The following is a 12,427-nucleotide window of genomic DNA, read 5'->3' as shown; positions in this document are numbered from 1 at the left end:
GGGATGGGATTTCGTTCATGGATGATTTTTTAATCTAATCGATTTTTTACTATTTGAATAAAAATATAACTACAATTAAATATTTAAAATTTGGTATTAGCTAATATTATTGAATTACTCATACCACTTGAATACTGGCACTTCAAAATCAAATACACAATTCTAATTTCAGTCATTAAAATAATTTTAAGTTAAATTATTGACTAATAATTAAGTATTTATGTTGGACAATTCTTTCATTATAGAGTTAATTATACACGATCAACATTCATTATTTTTAGAAACTTATACTTTTATCTCAAAGATAAATTTTAAATAAATTTTTACTCATTGAGATAGGGTATACGCACAAAGTGCGTACCTTAAGATTAGTTAATTTAAATAAATACTCGATGCAAGTAAGTGTTCATCTTCATTCATTTTTATTTCGCTTTCTTTTATATTTTATTAAGCCTCTCTATCTTTCCCTATAAACATTAGACTAAGGGTTTTAACATTGAATTATAATTCGTAGATATGGTAGTCATGATTCATGATAAGTGTACGTGCCACCGACAATTGAATGTGCTCACCAATTTTAAACACTATTTACTAGTAACTGGAAAATTTTAATATTCACATTATCTGAAGGAATATTTGGAATTGTACTTAACATTCCTTTCCCAAAAAAATGAAAAACGAAAATCAAATTCTCATTCGGTATTCGCTATTCGTATTGGAGCCTCAAGTAATTTGAGTTCACGCTGCATAAGCTGCATTAAAATTAAAAATGAAATGTATTACTATAGTTAATATATTTTTTTTAAATTGTAATTCAAAAAGTTAAATAATCAAAATCAGGATGCCCTGACCGGAAGGAAACTTCAGAAGATGGTCAAAATAGCTTGCTTCCCACAGTTAAAATTTACATATATTGATCTCATAGTCCATAATTTTCATTTACATGAATTTAATCTTATATTATTCCGAATTTCACTCTTTTTCGGTAGATAAATAAAGAAGATATTGCAAATGATTAGAAAAAAAATATCAAAGGATAAAAAAGAAAAGCAGAACCGTTGAGATTGTACATAAATAGCATAAAACCAAATGACAAGCAATTTGGTTGTCCTTTCTAGTTTTAGATGACGATAGTCATGACTTCTACTTGATTGGGTAAATCATCGTTTTCAATCCTCTTGACTTACGTCATTGAAATAACACATTTTCTCCCCTACTATTATCACTCAAATAACTGTATTTGTGACTTTAATTTCCAAAGATGAATTGAGTCATAAGACATCATAGCCTATCAAAATGGAATATACAATCATCTTTAAATTGGTCAATTTTAGATCATTTTATGAGGTGTATGGTCTAACTCCCATTTAACACCCTTATTCTTAAATGGTTTATGTAAACATCTTTTTAACTAAGGGATTGTTGCACTTGCACAAATAGCCGGTCAGATTCACTGTTTATTTTTTCTAGCCGGTATACATAAATTATATATTGATATACACAGTTATACATATAATATGCATACATTATACATATATTATACACCCTCCAAATATTTTGGATTAATTCTTCTTTAATTTAAAATATGAGAAAGAAAATTGATCAGTTTAGGATGTAAGGGAAAGAATATATTATTTGCCACAACAACTAGCTCTTCAAAACGTCGAGGTGGTAAACCAATCTCATTAAAGGGAAAGAAAAGTGGGGAGAGGGTCAATTTCATGAACTTTTCAATAATGTTATTAGCCACAAAAATAACTAGCTCTTCAAAATGCTGAAGTGATATTTATGCTTATACAGTCAAACTTCTCTATAACAGCCTCATTTTTTTCCGAATATTTTTAGATGTTATAGCGAGGTGCTTTTATAGAGAACATATATTATAACATAACATAAAAATTGGTTCCAAAAAGCTTGGCTTTTATAGTAAGGTGTTGTTATATAGGGATGCTGTTATAGAGAGGCCTGACTGTATAACTTACTTTTAAAGAAAAAAAGACGGTGGGAGTCAATATCATGAATATTTTTTCTATAATTTGATGAAAGGTTTCATTTGTATTACGCAACCAACTTAGGAAAAATGTCTAATATCTATGTGAGAAAATAAATGACACATGGAATTATGTGTGGCTGACAAGGCATGATATGTGGATCACTAAAAAGGTGACAGCTGGAATACTGTATTTAAAGATGCACAAGAAATTTATCAAGCCGTTTCACAACTCACACGGCGCAATATAGCATTACATGAAATAGCTGACGACGAAATAACACCCAACGTCCGAATACTCCTCCATAAGGAGTGCATTGCTGAAATGAGCACATTCGGCCTGATATAGAGCCCACCTTCATATTTAAATCCATCCACAGACCTCAAGTCGATTCTGATCGAATCGAAATAGGCTAATAACCTTCCCTGGGTCCATAATAACCCCCTTTTTCTCATAACACACAAGAAGAACCATCATAGCCGGAGCAATCCTCCACAGTCCACAATCCAATAAACCGGGTGCCCTCCAGGCATGAATTCCCAAATTGGTGATATTACCAAAGTCTTCATACTTGGTTTAAATTTCCAATCAATCAAGTGACTACATGTCGCGCTTATACAATCTCCCCGTGAGACACACTCCCACGACCTTCCATACCAGATAACAAGTCTGCACATCCATACCACCGGTCGCACTAACACTGTAAAGCAAATCATGAATTTGCAAACCAATACACGAAGACTCTTGCACAAGGCACTGATCTCAGGTGACGCTGAGGATAATACCAACCTACTTTAAACATCCAAACTCCTTTCCTTCTCATCCGAGCTCGTGACATCCTTGCCAACACTGAACCGCAACCTTGATCCTCACTTTCAAATTCCATACCACTCACTGCACCTAACATGCCAATATGCGATAGCACCAGAATTTGTCTTAACTCATGGACCACTAATAGGTTAATACTTTACCATATAGAAACTTTTCACTTAACTCATTTCAGGGGAACCGTAGCAACACGCGAGTGAATCCTCAGAATTGTAGAACATGTAAACCTTCAAGTAGTGGTCTACACCGCCATAATCCTTCCGAGATCCGCCTACCCATAACAGGTCATAGAACTTGAATACTTCCAATAAAATCAATCACAACGGCCGTCAAGCCTCAAACGTGCCGTCACAAGTCACATGCATAGCTTAATCACGCTGAAGGAACTGATCACTGCTACCACTATGCTAATTCAACCATGGCTAACCAATCCAACCTCTTCCAATTTATCCTTAATTTCTTTAGAGATAATAATAACTCCATTCAACACATAACGCACTCAACCCGCACTCATCGCGAGTGGCCTTGCGACACGAGACCATGTTGTCTCTAATTCCGCGAACCATATCATACCTTCCTAACGCGCATATTCGCATCCTCACCCGTTATGATAATTCCTTTACGAATCCGAAGTCTTTTTTTTCTCTTTCATCATCACAGAACATTCTGAGCCTCTTATCATAATCTGCTACAAAAGCTCGATTCTTAACCATCATGCGGGCTTGAATCCTTAGGCACCGTATTTTTAACCTTTGAATTCACTAGGACCGTTGTTGAGAGTCACCCACTCTGTCTTGGTCCCGAATATAATCAACTCCAAGGCTCCGCTGGCACATGAACACCCATCTCAATGAAGCACCCGACTGAATCACTCCCCTTGTAAATCACCTATGTACAAAGCATAAATCCTGAATCTTACCAAAGCCTGAACATGAGTCAATAAGGCCAACTATAGCACACCTTTGTCAATTCCTTTGCTCAAATTACCACTTATGTTTTTTTCCCTTAGCCGAAATAAATTACCAATACGCTGATAACCCGAACCCTCACAAGAAGATAACCATACAATCGAATCATAGGCGGTGGGACTCTCCCACTTATCTTGAAGCCAACATTACACAACTCTAGAATCCAACAAGATTCTTTCATCATTGTTGACATGATCTAGCACAACCAACTAGCCAAATTCCTCGAAATCTCTCTGTAAAACCATTTATGAATACTCTGAATCATTAACCACATGCACATGACCGATCTTTAACTAGTAGAATTCTTCCCAGAAGCTTCGCCAACCACGCGACTGCTGACCTGCTCATAGGAGATAACCCACCTTTAGAAATTACCTACCGACATCTTCCAACGTCGCTGCACGGGGTACAATCACTACGACACCAATAACCCATCCTGGGCCCGTGCTTATCCACCAGCTGCACAAATCCATTCACTCCTCATGGACATCATCTAAATGTGCGACAATACCTCCAAACCCAAAGTTATATTGCATCCTTTTTCGTGTAAAGCAACTCCATTTCTATTGCACCCAATCTCCCGCCGTATAATAGCCAATATCTCCAATTAAGCCTGCGGACCCAATCACCGCCCACTAAAATTCCCAAATCACTATAAACTTTTCCTTAAGGTGTGTAGTCATCCTACCACAGAACCCATTCGCTACTCTACCACTCTCCCACTTTGGCCAAACCCCTCTTCTTCAAGCAACTACTCGACTTCCGCTTCTTACACCTGGCCTTCTAGAAATTTAACCACCACATGACACTTCCCACATGTCCTTCCTCATCCTTTGCTGCTCAACTGAGGCCTTAGATCAAAACCTATCTCGGTAGCACTTGGACCAATAAACCACTACTAACTTTAAACCTTTTCGAAGATCATCTTTCTCGATCCGTCGACATTAGAAACGTCGATTTCATCCTAAACCACCGGCGATTTGTAAAAGATCATAACACCAGCGAACTTAACATATTCAATTGAGGACGACGACACCATGCCGCAGATGAAAATTCCACTATACTTGAAAATGCCAAGTCTCGTTACTCTATCAACCCAAGCCTGAACGTCTATAGTCCGATTGACTTCCCTCTAGCGGAAATACAATACCGAATCTCTGAATCATGCACTAAGAAAACCTCCTTCTAAGTCATACACTGATTCCATGCATGGACAAGCATCCCACCATCACATCAATACCGTACGATAACCATTTATGAGCATCATAGCAACTTGTGCATAGCCTCAAGCTCTCAGAAGTGCAACTATCGAGCTGAAATGACATAATATCCTTCCGCAAGGCAATGTCAATAGCCCGATCAACTATGCCGGGAGAACATCCCGTACCACATTTGTAGTATCATTACAGTTCCCCAGTCCCCAATATGATAACAAGCGCTTCACGTTGCGTAGGATTGAATAGGAAGGTACTAAGGGCATAAGACTCAAAGGAATCAAATCGCACGATGAGGAATCAAGAAGGGAAGTGCTCCTAACAGCCTTGTAGCCTCTCGAAGATAAGTACAGACGTCTCCGTACCGATCTGCAAGACTCTACCAGACTTGCTCATGACTCGTGAGACCTAAGGGAACCTAGTGCTCTGGTACTATGTTATCACGATCCAAAATCCACTAAGGGTCGTGATGGCGCCGGACACCACTGTCAGGCAAGCCAACACCAAGAAGTTAATTAAATTCCCACTTTAGTATTTATTGAAATCATTAATTTTATGCATTAAACAATAAATAATGAAATTCATTGAAATAAGATGATGTCTTTAACAAATTTAATATTGAACAATCCCATAATCCTCCCAGAACCCGGTGTAACAATTGCATGAGCTATTTCTAAGAAACAATGTAATACAACAACCGCTCGGAATACAATTTGGACAGATGGTAAATACAGTAACCTGAAAGAGACTCTATTGGCTGCGGGTCGTCTTGAAAAGTGCAGCTCACCTAAGTCTCCGTATCATCCATGCTGCTACGCCCATTAGGCCACTATAGGTACATGTGCCTGTGCAACAAAAATGCACAGCAAGTATAGCATGAGTACAAAAACAACGTGTACTCAGTAAGTATCCCGTCTAATCTCGAAGAAGTAGAGACGAGAGGTCGCCTTCGACACATACTAGTGGTCCAATAATATCATACCAACAATATAGTAAATCGAGGATTTCTACAAAAATGGTTGTAACTCAATAGCATGCAACAAGTAATCAATTCTTTTATTAATAGAAAATTTCTAGATTCATTTTCATCATTTATGCATTTATCTCAAGCCAGGGAGAAAAAATTATCAACATTAATAAATTTCAAGGCAAGCAATACAAGCATGCGCAAATCATGCCGAGGACGTACGGCCCGAACACCAACAATATTTAAACTGTGCACTACCAGAGGGTCGAATGGCGCGAACCATAGATGCATCTATTACCCTGCTCGCGAATCATACGTGCGACGCGGTCAAATTTAAATAAACACACCAACAGTCAATCAAGAAATCGTCAAGCAATCAATTATCCAATAAAAGGCAATCTCTCTTTTCTAAAAGTCAAGAAATGATGTCTAGTTTTTAACAAATTCATTTACCCGTTCAATATGTTTTAAGCATTTCAAACTGACAACAAGATTGCAAATATTACAAGTAAAGCATGCTTTTGGGTCCTAGACTACCCGGACTTAAGCATAATAGTAGCTACGGACGGACTCTCGTCACCTCGTGCGTACGTAGCCTCCACAAATAGAAGCACATATCCAATTAATTCACCTATGGGGACAATTCCCTCTTACAAGATTAGAAAGGAGACTCACCTCGCTCCGAAGTTCCGTAACCGGCATTCCACGTCCTTCCGAAGACTCAAATCGATGCATAACGCTCCAAAACTAGCCAATAATTATGCAAACCCATTAATATATGCTCAATTACTCATGATAATCCAATTTATAAAAATTCCTAACCCCGATCGAAAAGTTGACAAAATCACCCTCGGGCCCACGTGCCTTGATTCCAAAATTTTTCAAAGATAAAGTTTGCCCACAACCTCACGAACTCAAATCTATAATTTACTCTTAATTTCATGTCCAAAATCGTGGTCAAAATCCAAGAATACCAATTTTCTAGGTTTTCCCTCAAACCCCAAGTTTTTCACAAATTTTTATGCTCAAATCTATATACAATCATGTATTTAACTCAAAACTAGCATAAACCACTTATCTCATGCTTAATGGCACCTCAAAGTTGCTCCAAAATCGGCTCCAATGGAAGAAATGGGTTGAAACCCAACCCCCGATTTAAAGAACCTCACTGCCTCCAGCATTTCCGCACATGCGTTCACTTGACCGCTTCTGCGGTTTCGCATGTGCGGCCTCATGCCGCTTCTGCGGTTTCCGCCAGGCCCATCCTTTTCTGCATCTGCGGCACCCAGACCGCATCTACGATCGCGCAGGTGCGGCAATTCCTTCGCACCTGCGGCCTCTGACCCCTTCACTTCCAGTCGCTTCTGCGGTTCACCTTCTCGCTTCTGCGGGGTCGCTTCTGCGGTGAAGCTTCCGCAGAAGCGGTTACACCAGCAACCAGAACCCCACTTTAGCTCTTCCTTCAATCCAAATCGATCCGTTCTCCACCCGAAATCCACCTGAGGCCCTCGGGACCTCAACCAATTATACCAACAGGTCCCAAAACACATTACGGATTTGCTCGAGGCCTAAAATCACATCAAACAACGCAAAACTCACGAATTACACTCCAATTCAAACTTGATGAACTTTAGAACTTCAAACTTCTTCATTCGATGCTGAAACCTATCAAATCACGTCCGGTGGACCTCAAATTTTGCACACAAGTCATATTTGACATTGCGGACCTACTCTAACTTCTGGAATCGGATTCCGACCCCGATATCAAAAAGTCCACTTCCGATCAAGCTTCTCAAAACCCTTCAAATTTCTAACTTTAGCCAAATGACTCCAAAATGACTTACAGGCATTAGAATCCACTTCCGTACGCGCCCCCAATACCAGAATCACCATACAGAGCTATTTCCATACGCGGAATCCCAAACGGACATCGATAACACTGAAATGTACTTCAACCCAATCTTAGGAAATTCTTCCAAAATGCTAACTTCCACAATAGGTGCCGAAACGCTCCCAGGTCATCCAAAACCCGATCCGGACATACGGCCAAGTCCAATATCATCATACGAACCTGCTGGAACCTTCAAATCCCGACTCCAAGGTCGTTTACTCATAAATCAATCCTTACTAATTTCTTTCAACTTAAAGCTTCTGAAATGGGAATTTTCTTTCCAAATACATTCCAAACTTCCCGAAATTCAATTCCGACCACGTGTATAAGTCATAATACCTGAAGTGAAGCTGCTCATGGCCTCAAACCATCGAACAATGCGCTAGAGCTCAAAAAGACCGATCGGGTCATTACAACTAATGTCATAATGATTCGACCATAAAAGGGAGGAAACGTTATATTTATAAACTCCTATAAAAGGGAAGAGAATTGCATTTATAAGGATCATCTGTGACTATATTGGAATATATTCACTTTACTTCTCTGCTATCTCGACTTTGCAATCAATTATTTCTTCACTTATTTTTGTCTTTTCTTTTCATATAATTGAGAAAGTACGAAATTTCTTGGTTATCAGTAACCCGAGCTCTTCTAAAAATAGGCTTTGACCGAAAGATATATTTTTTGGTTAAACAAATTAGTTTCGTTATCGGAAATCTGATAATCCTTTTATTTTCCAAATTCATTTTCTGTCAAACAATCATGTCGACTGCTAACGAGAACAACCAACAAAACCAATTGAACCAACAGAATCAACAAGAGGATGAAACTCCAATCCCTTCACCCCAAAATTAACACTCCCGAGACGGGTCACCTGACAGAACAATGTCACATGCGAATGATCAATAAGGGAACGATCAAACTGCTGAAGATGCATTGAAACAACTAACTGCGGAGCACGTCAACAATCCTCTTCACGCTTTCGTTAGTAGGTTACCAACTATACCACCAACTCCACCTCCAAACAACTCCGCAACCATAGAGAACCCACGCTCAGGACTTGCTAATTCAGGCAGTGGAGGAACTCCCAGCGAATCTCGCGATAGAAGGTTAGGTACCCTAAATAATTCTCATTTACAAAGTTTACTACTAACTTTGCAGAAACAACTCAAGGAGCAGAACGATCGCATATAACAGATACCTGGTGTGCCACTCGTGATTAAAGGAGTGAATATTGATAAATATTCTCAACAGCCCTTGAAGCCAAGTGCCGCTCCCTTGCCGATTCAAAAAAAGTTTCAGATGCCTGATATTCCGAAGTATGATGGGACAACCAACCCACGAGATCATGTAACTGTATTTACAACTGGCGAGAAAGGTAATGACTTGACCAAGCAAGAAATTGAGTCGGTGTTGGTTAAAAAATTTGGCGAAACACTCACAAAAGGAGCAATAACATGGTATTCTCTTTTACCATAAAATTCTATTGTTTCTTTTGCTGAGCTTACAGATTCATTTATAAAAGCACACTCGGGAGCTAAAAAAGTTGAAAAGAGGATGGAAGACATCTTCAAAATAAAACAAGGAGATACAGAGCTACTCAAGGAATTTGTGAATAGATTTCAGCGTGAAAGGATGATGTTACCACATGTATCTGAAAATTGGGCGGCCATGGCGTTTGCAAGTAACCTGAATGAAAAAAGCTCAGAAGCCACGAGGAGACTCAAAGAAAGCTTACGAGAATTTCCCGCTACAACTTGGAATGACGTTTATAACAGGTATAACACAAAGCTGCGAATAGAAGGAGATACTATCACTCAATCACGGGGAGATGAAAAACAAGTCTGAGACGACCAGAAATGGAAAAAAGGTCCGGTAAGAACATGTATGAACCTTACGTGGGACCAGCAAGACGGGATTCACGTTCTAAACAAGAAAACCCAAAGTACAGTTCTAGATTAAGAGATAGAGATGCAGGTTCATCATCTAGGTTTGGAAAGGAGCGAGATGCGCGAGATAACAATAGGAAGGCTTTATTGGTGATTACAGTTTCAATGTTAGCACTTCTGAGTTAGTAGCTGTTTTAAGAAGTATGGGAGATAAGGTGCAGTGGCCGAAAGAAAACCCTAGAAGAAGAAACCCAGATTTCTGGTGTGAGTTTCATAGTGATCACGGTCACAACACAGCAGATTACAGATTGCTACAAGGTAAAGTATAATACTTGTTAAAACAAGGTTATTTAACCGATTTGTTTAGTGAGAAGGGTAATCAAGCGTATATGAAGAATAAATAAGAGTCACCAAAACCTCCGTCACCAAAAAGAACGATTAATGTGATAAGCGGAGGAGAGGAGGTCAACGGTGTAATGTATACGACAGCAAAAAAGATGTCAAAAGTCACACTTACCCACGAAAAGTGAATTCGCCAAGTCTTGGAAGAAGACATAACGTTTGATGATGCAGATGCAGATGGCGTGATGATCCCAAACAATGATCACTGGTAATATCTTTACTTGTACATGATACTAATGTGAAACGAGTTTGATTGATCCAGGTAGCTCTCTAAATATCATTCTTTTAAGAGTGGTAAACGAGATGCAAGCCGATGATAAATTAGTACCCAAAGCACGTACCTTATCAGGATTTGGCAATTCAAGCATTGTTACAAAAAGGGAGATAGTGCTCACGACATTCGCAGAATGAGTAGTCAAAGATACAAAATTTCAAGTGATAGATACGGACATGGCATATAATATGATTCTCGGAAGACCTTGGATTCATGAGATGGATGCCGTTCCATCTACTTTCCATCGGGTTATTAAGTTTTCTTCACAATGGGGAATTAGACATATCCGTGGTGATCAGCAGGCCTCTAGAAGTATCAATTCAGTGGCAGATTCAAAAGAACGATGTTGCGGACAAAAAATAGCAATTACAAAATTCGGTTGAGGATTTAGCAGCATAAACCTCAACTGGAGACGGGCAAACGGATGTAGACTCAAGGCCTGATATCATTCAAGAGCCAGAAGAGAATGAAAATATCAAAACTACAGTTGAAGAACTCAAAGCGGTGGTGCTGTTTGTACATTGGCCGGACAAAAAAGTTTACATCGGAACTAACCTGAGCGCGAGATGAAAGGTAATTTAATTGAATTCTTAAAAGCTAGCGCAGACTGCTTTGCTTGGTCGCATTCAGATCTGACAGGTATACCACCGGAGGTGATGACCCATAAGCTAAATGAAGATCCAACATATCCGCCTATCAAACAGAAGAAAAGGAAGCAAGGATCCTTCAAAAACCAGGTGGTTCAGGATGAGGTACAAAAGCTTTTAAAAATCAGGTCTATCCGAGAGGTAAAGTATCCTAATTGGTTAGCTAATACTGTAGTGGTGCCAAAACAGAATGGTAAATGGCGAGTATGTGTAGACTATACTGACTTGAATAAAGCTTTCCCTAAAGATCCATTTCCTTTACCGCACATAGATCAACTAATTGATGCTATTGCAGGACATGAATTGTTGAGTTTTTTAGATGCCTACTCAGGATATAACCAGATAAAAATGGATCCTTTAGATAAGGAAAAAACTACCTTTATTACAGACATGGAGACTTAATGTTATAAATTCATGCCTTTCGGTCTAAAGAATGCTGGAGCCACGTAGGTTAGTAACAAAAATGTTTCAAGAACACTTGGGAAAAACTATGGAAGTTTACATTAATGACATGCTAGTCAAGTCAGCACGGGCGGGGGATCACATCCAACATTTGTCAGATACATTTCATATTCTCTGCAAATTCAATATGAAATTAAATCCCAAAAAGTGTGCATTTGGCGTGCATTGAAGAAACACCCGACATACTCACGAGCAAAAAAAAAGTGCAGAGGTTGACAGGTAGGAAGCAGCATTGGGGAGGTTTATTTCTAAATCTTCGGAGAAGAGTTTTAAATTCTTTTCAGTGTTGAAAAAGCAAAGCCATTTTGAGTGGACTGAGGAATGTCAACAAGCACTCAAAAATCTAAAAACGTACTTGTCAAACCCACCATTGCTGGCTAAACCAAAGGATGGAGAAAGGCTACTCATCTATCTCGATGTGTCAGAAATGGCGGTAAGATTAGTTCGAGAGGACAAAGGTAGAGAATCTCCAATTTATTATGTTAGCAAATCTTTGCTGGATGCTGAAACTCGATATCCTCATTTTAGAGAAACTTGCTTTAGCACTAATCATGGCATCTAGAAAGTTGAGGCCTTATTTTCAAAGTCACCCTATCTCTGTGGTGACCGCTTACCCCTTAAGAAATATATTGCATAAGCAAGAACTATCAGGTAGATTAGACAAGTGGGCTATAGAACTAAGTGAATATGATATTATATATCAACCTAGAACTGCGATAAAATCACAGGTTTTAGCAGACTTTAGCCCAGGAATAGTACCAGAAGCAGAAAAGGAACTGCAGGTATTCAACGGGTCTAATCCAGGTACATGGACCCTATTTACTGATGGCTCCTCGAATGTAAAAAGAGCGGGTTTAGGCATTGTTCTAATCCCACCTTCGGGAGAAACTATAA

The sequence above is a fragment of the Nicotiana attenuata genome, chromosome 9 (genome assembly GCF_001879085.1).
Source record: "Nicotiana attenuata strain UT chromosome 9, NIATTr2, whole genome shotgun sequence".
Taxonomy (NCBI): domain Eukaryota; kingdom Viridiplantae; phylum Streptophyta; class Magnoliopsida; order Solanales; family Solanaceae; genus Nicotiana; species Nicotiana attenuata.
Note: the sequence above shows the minus strand (reverse complement) of the source record.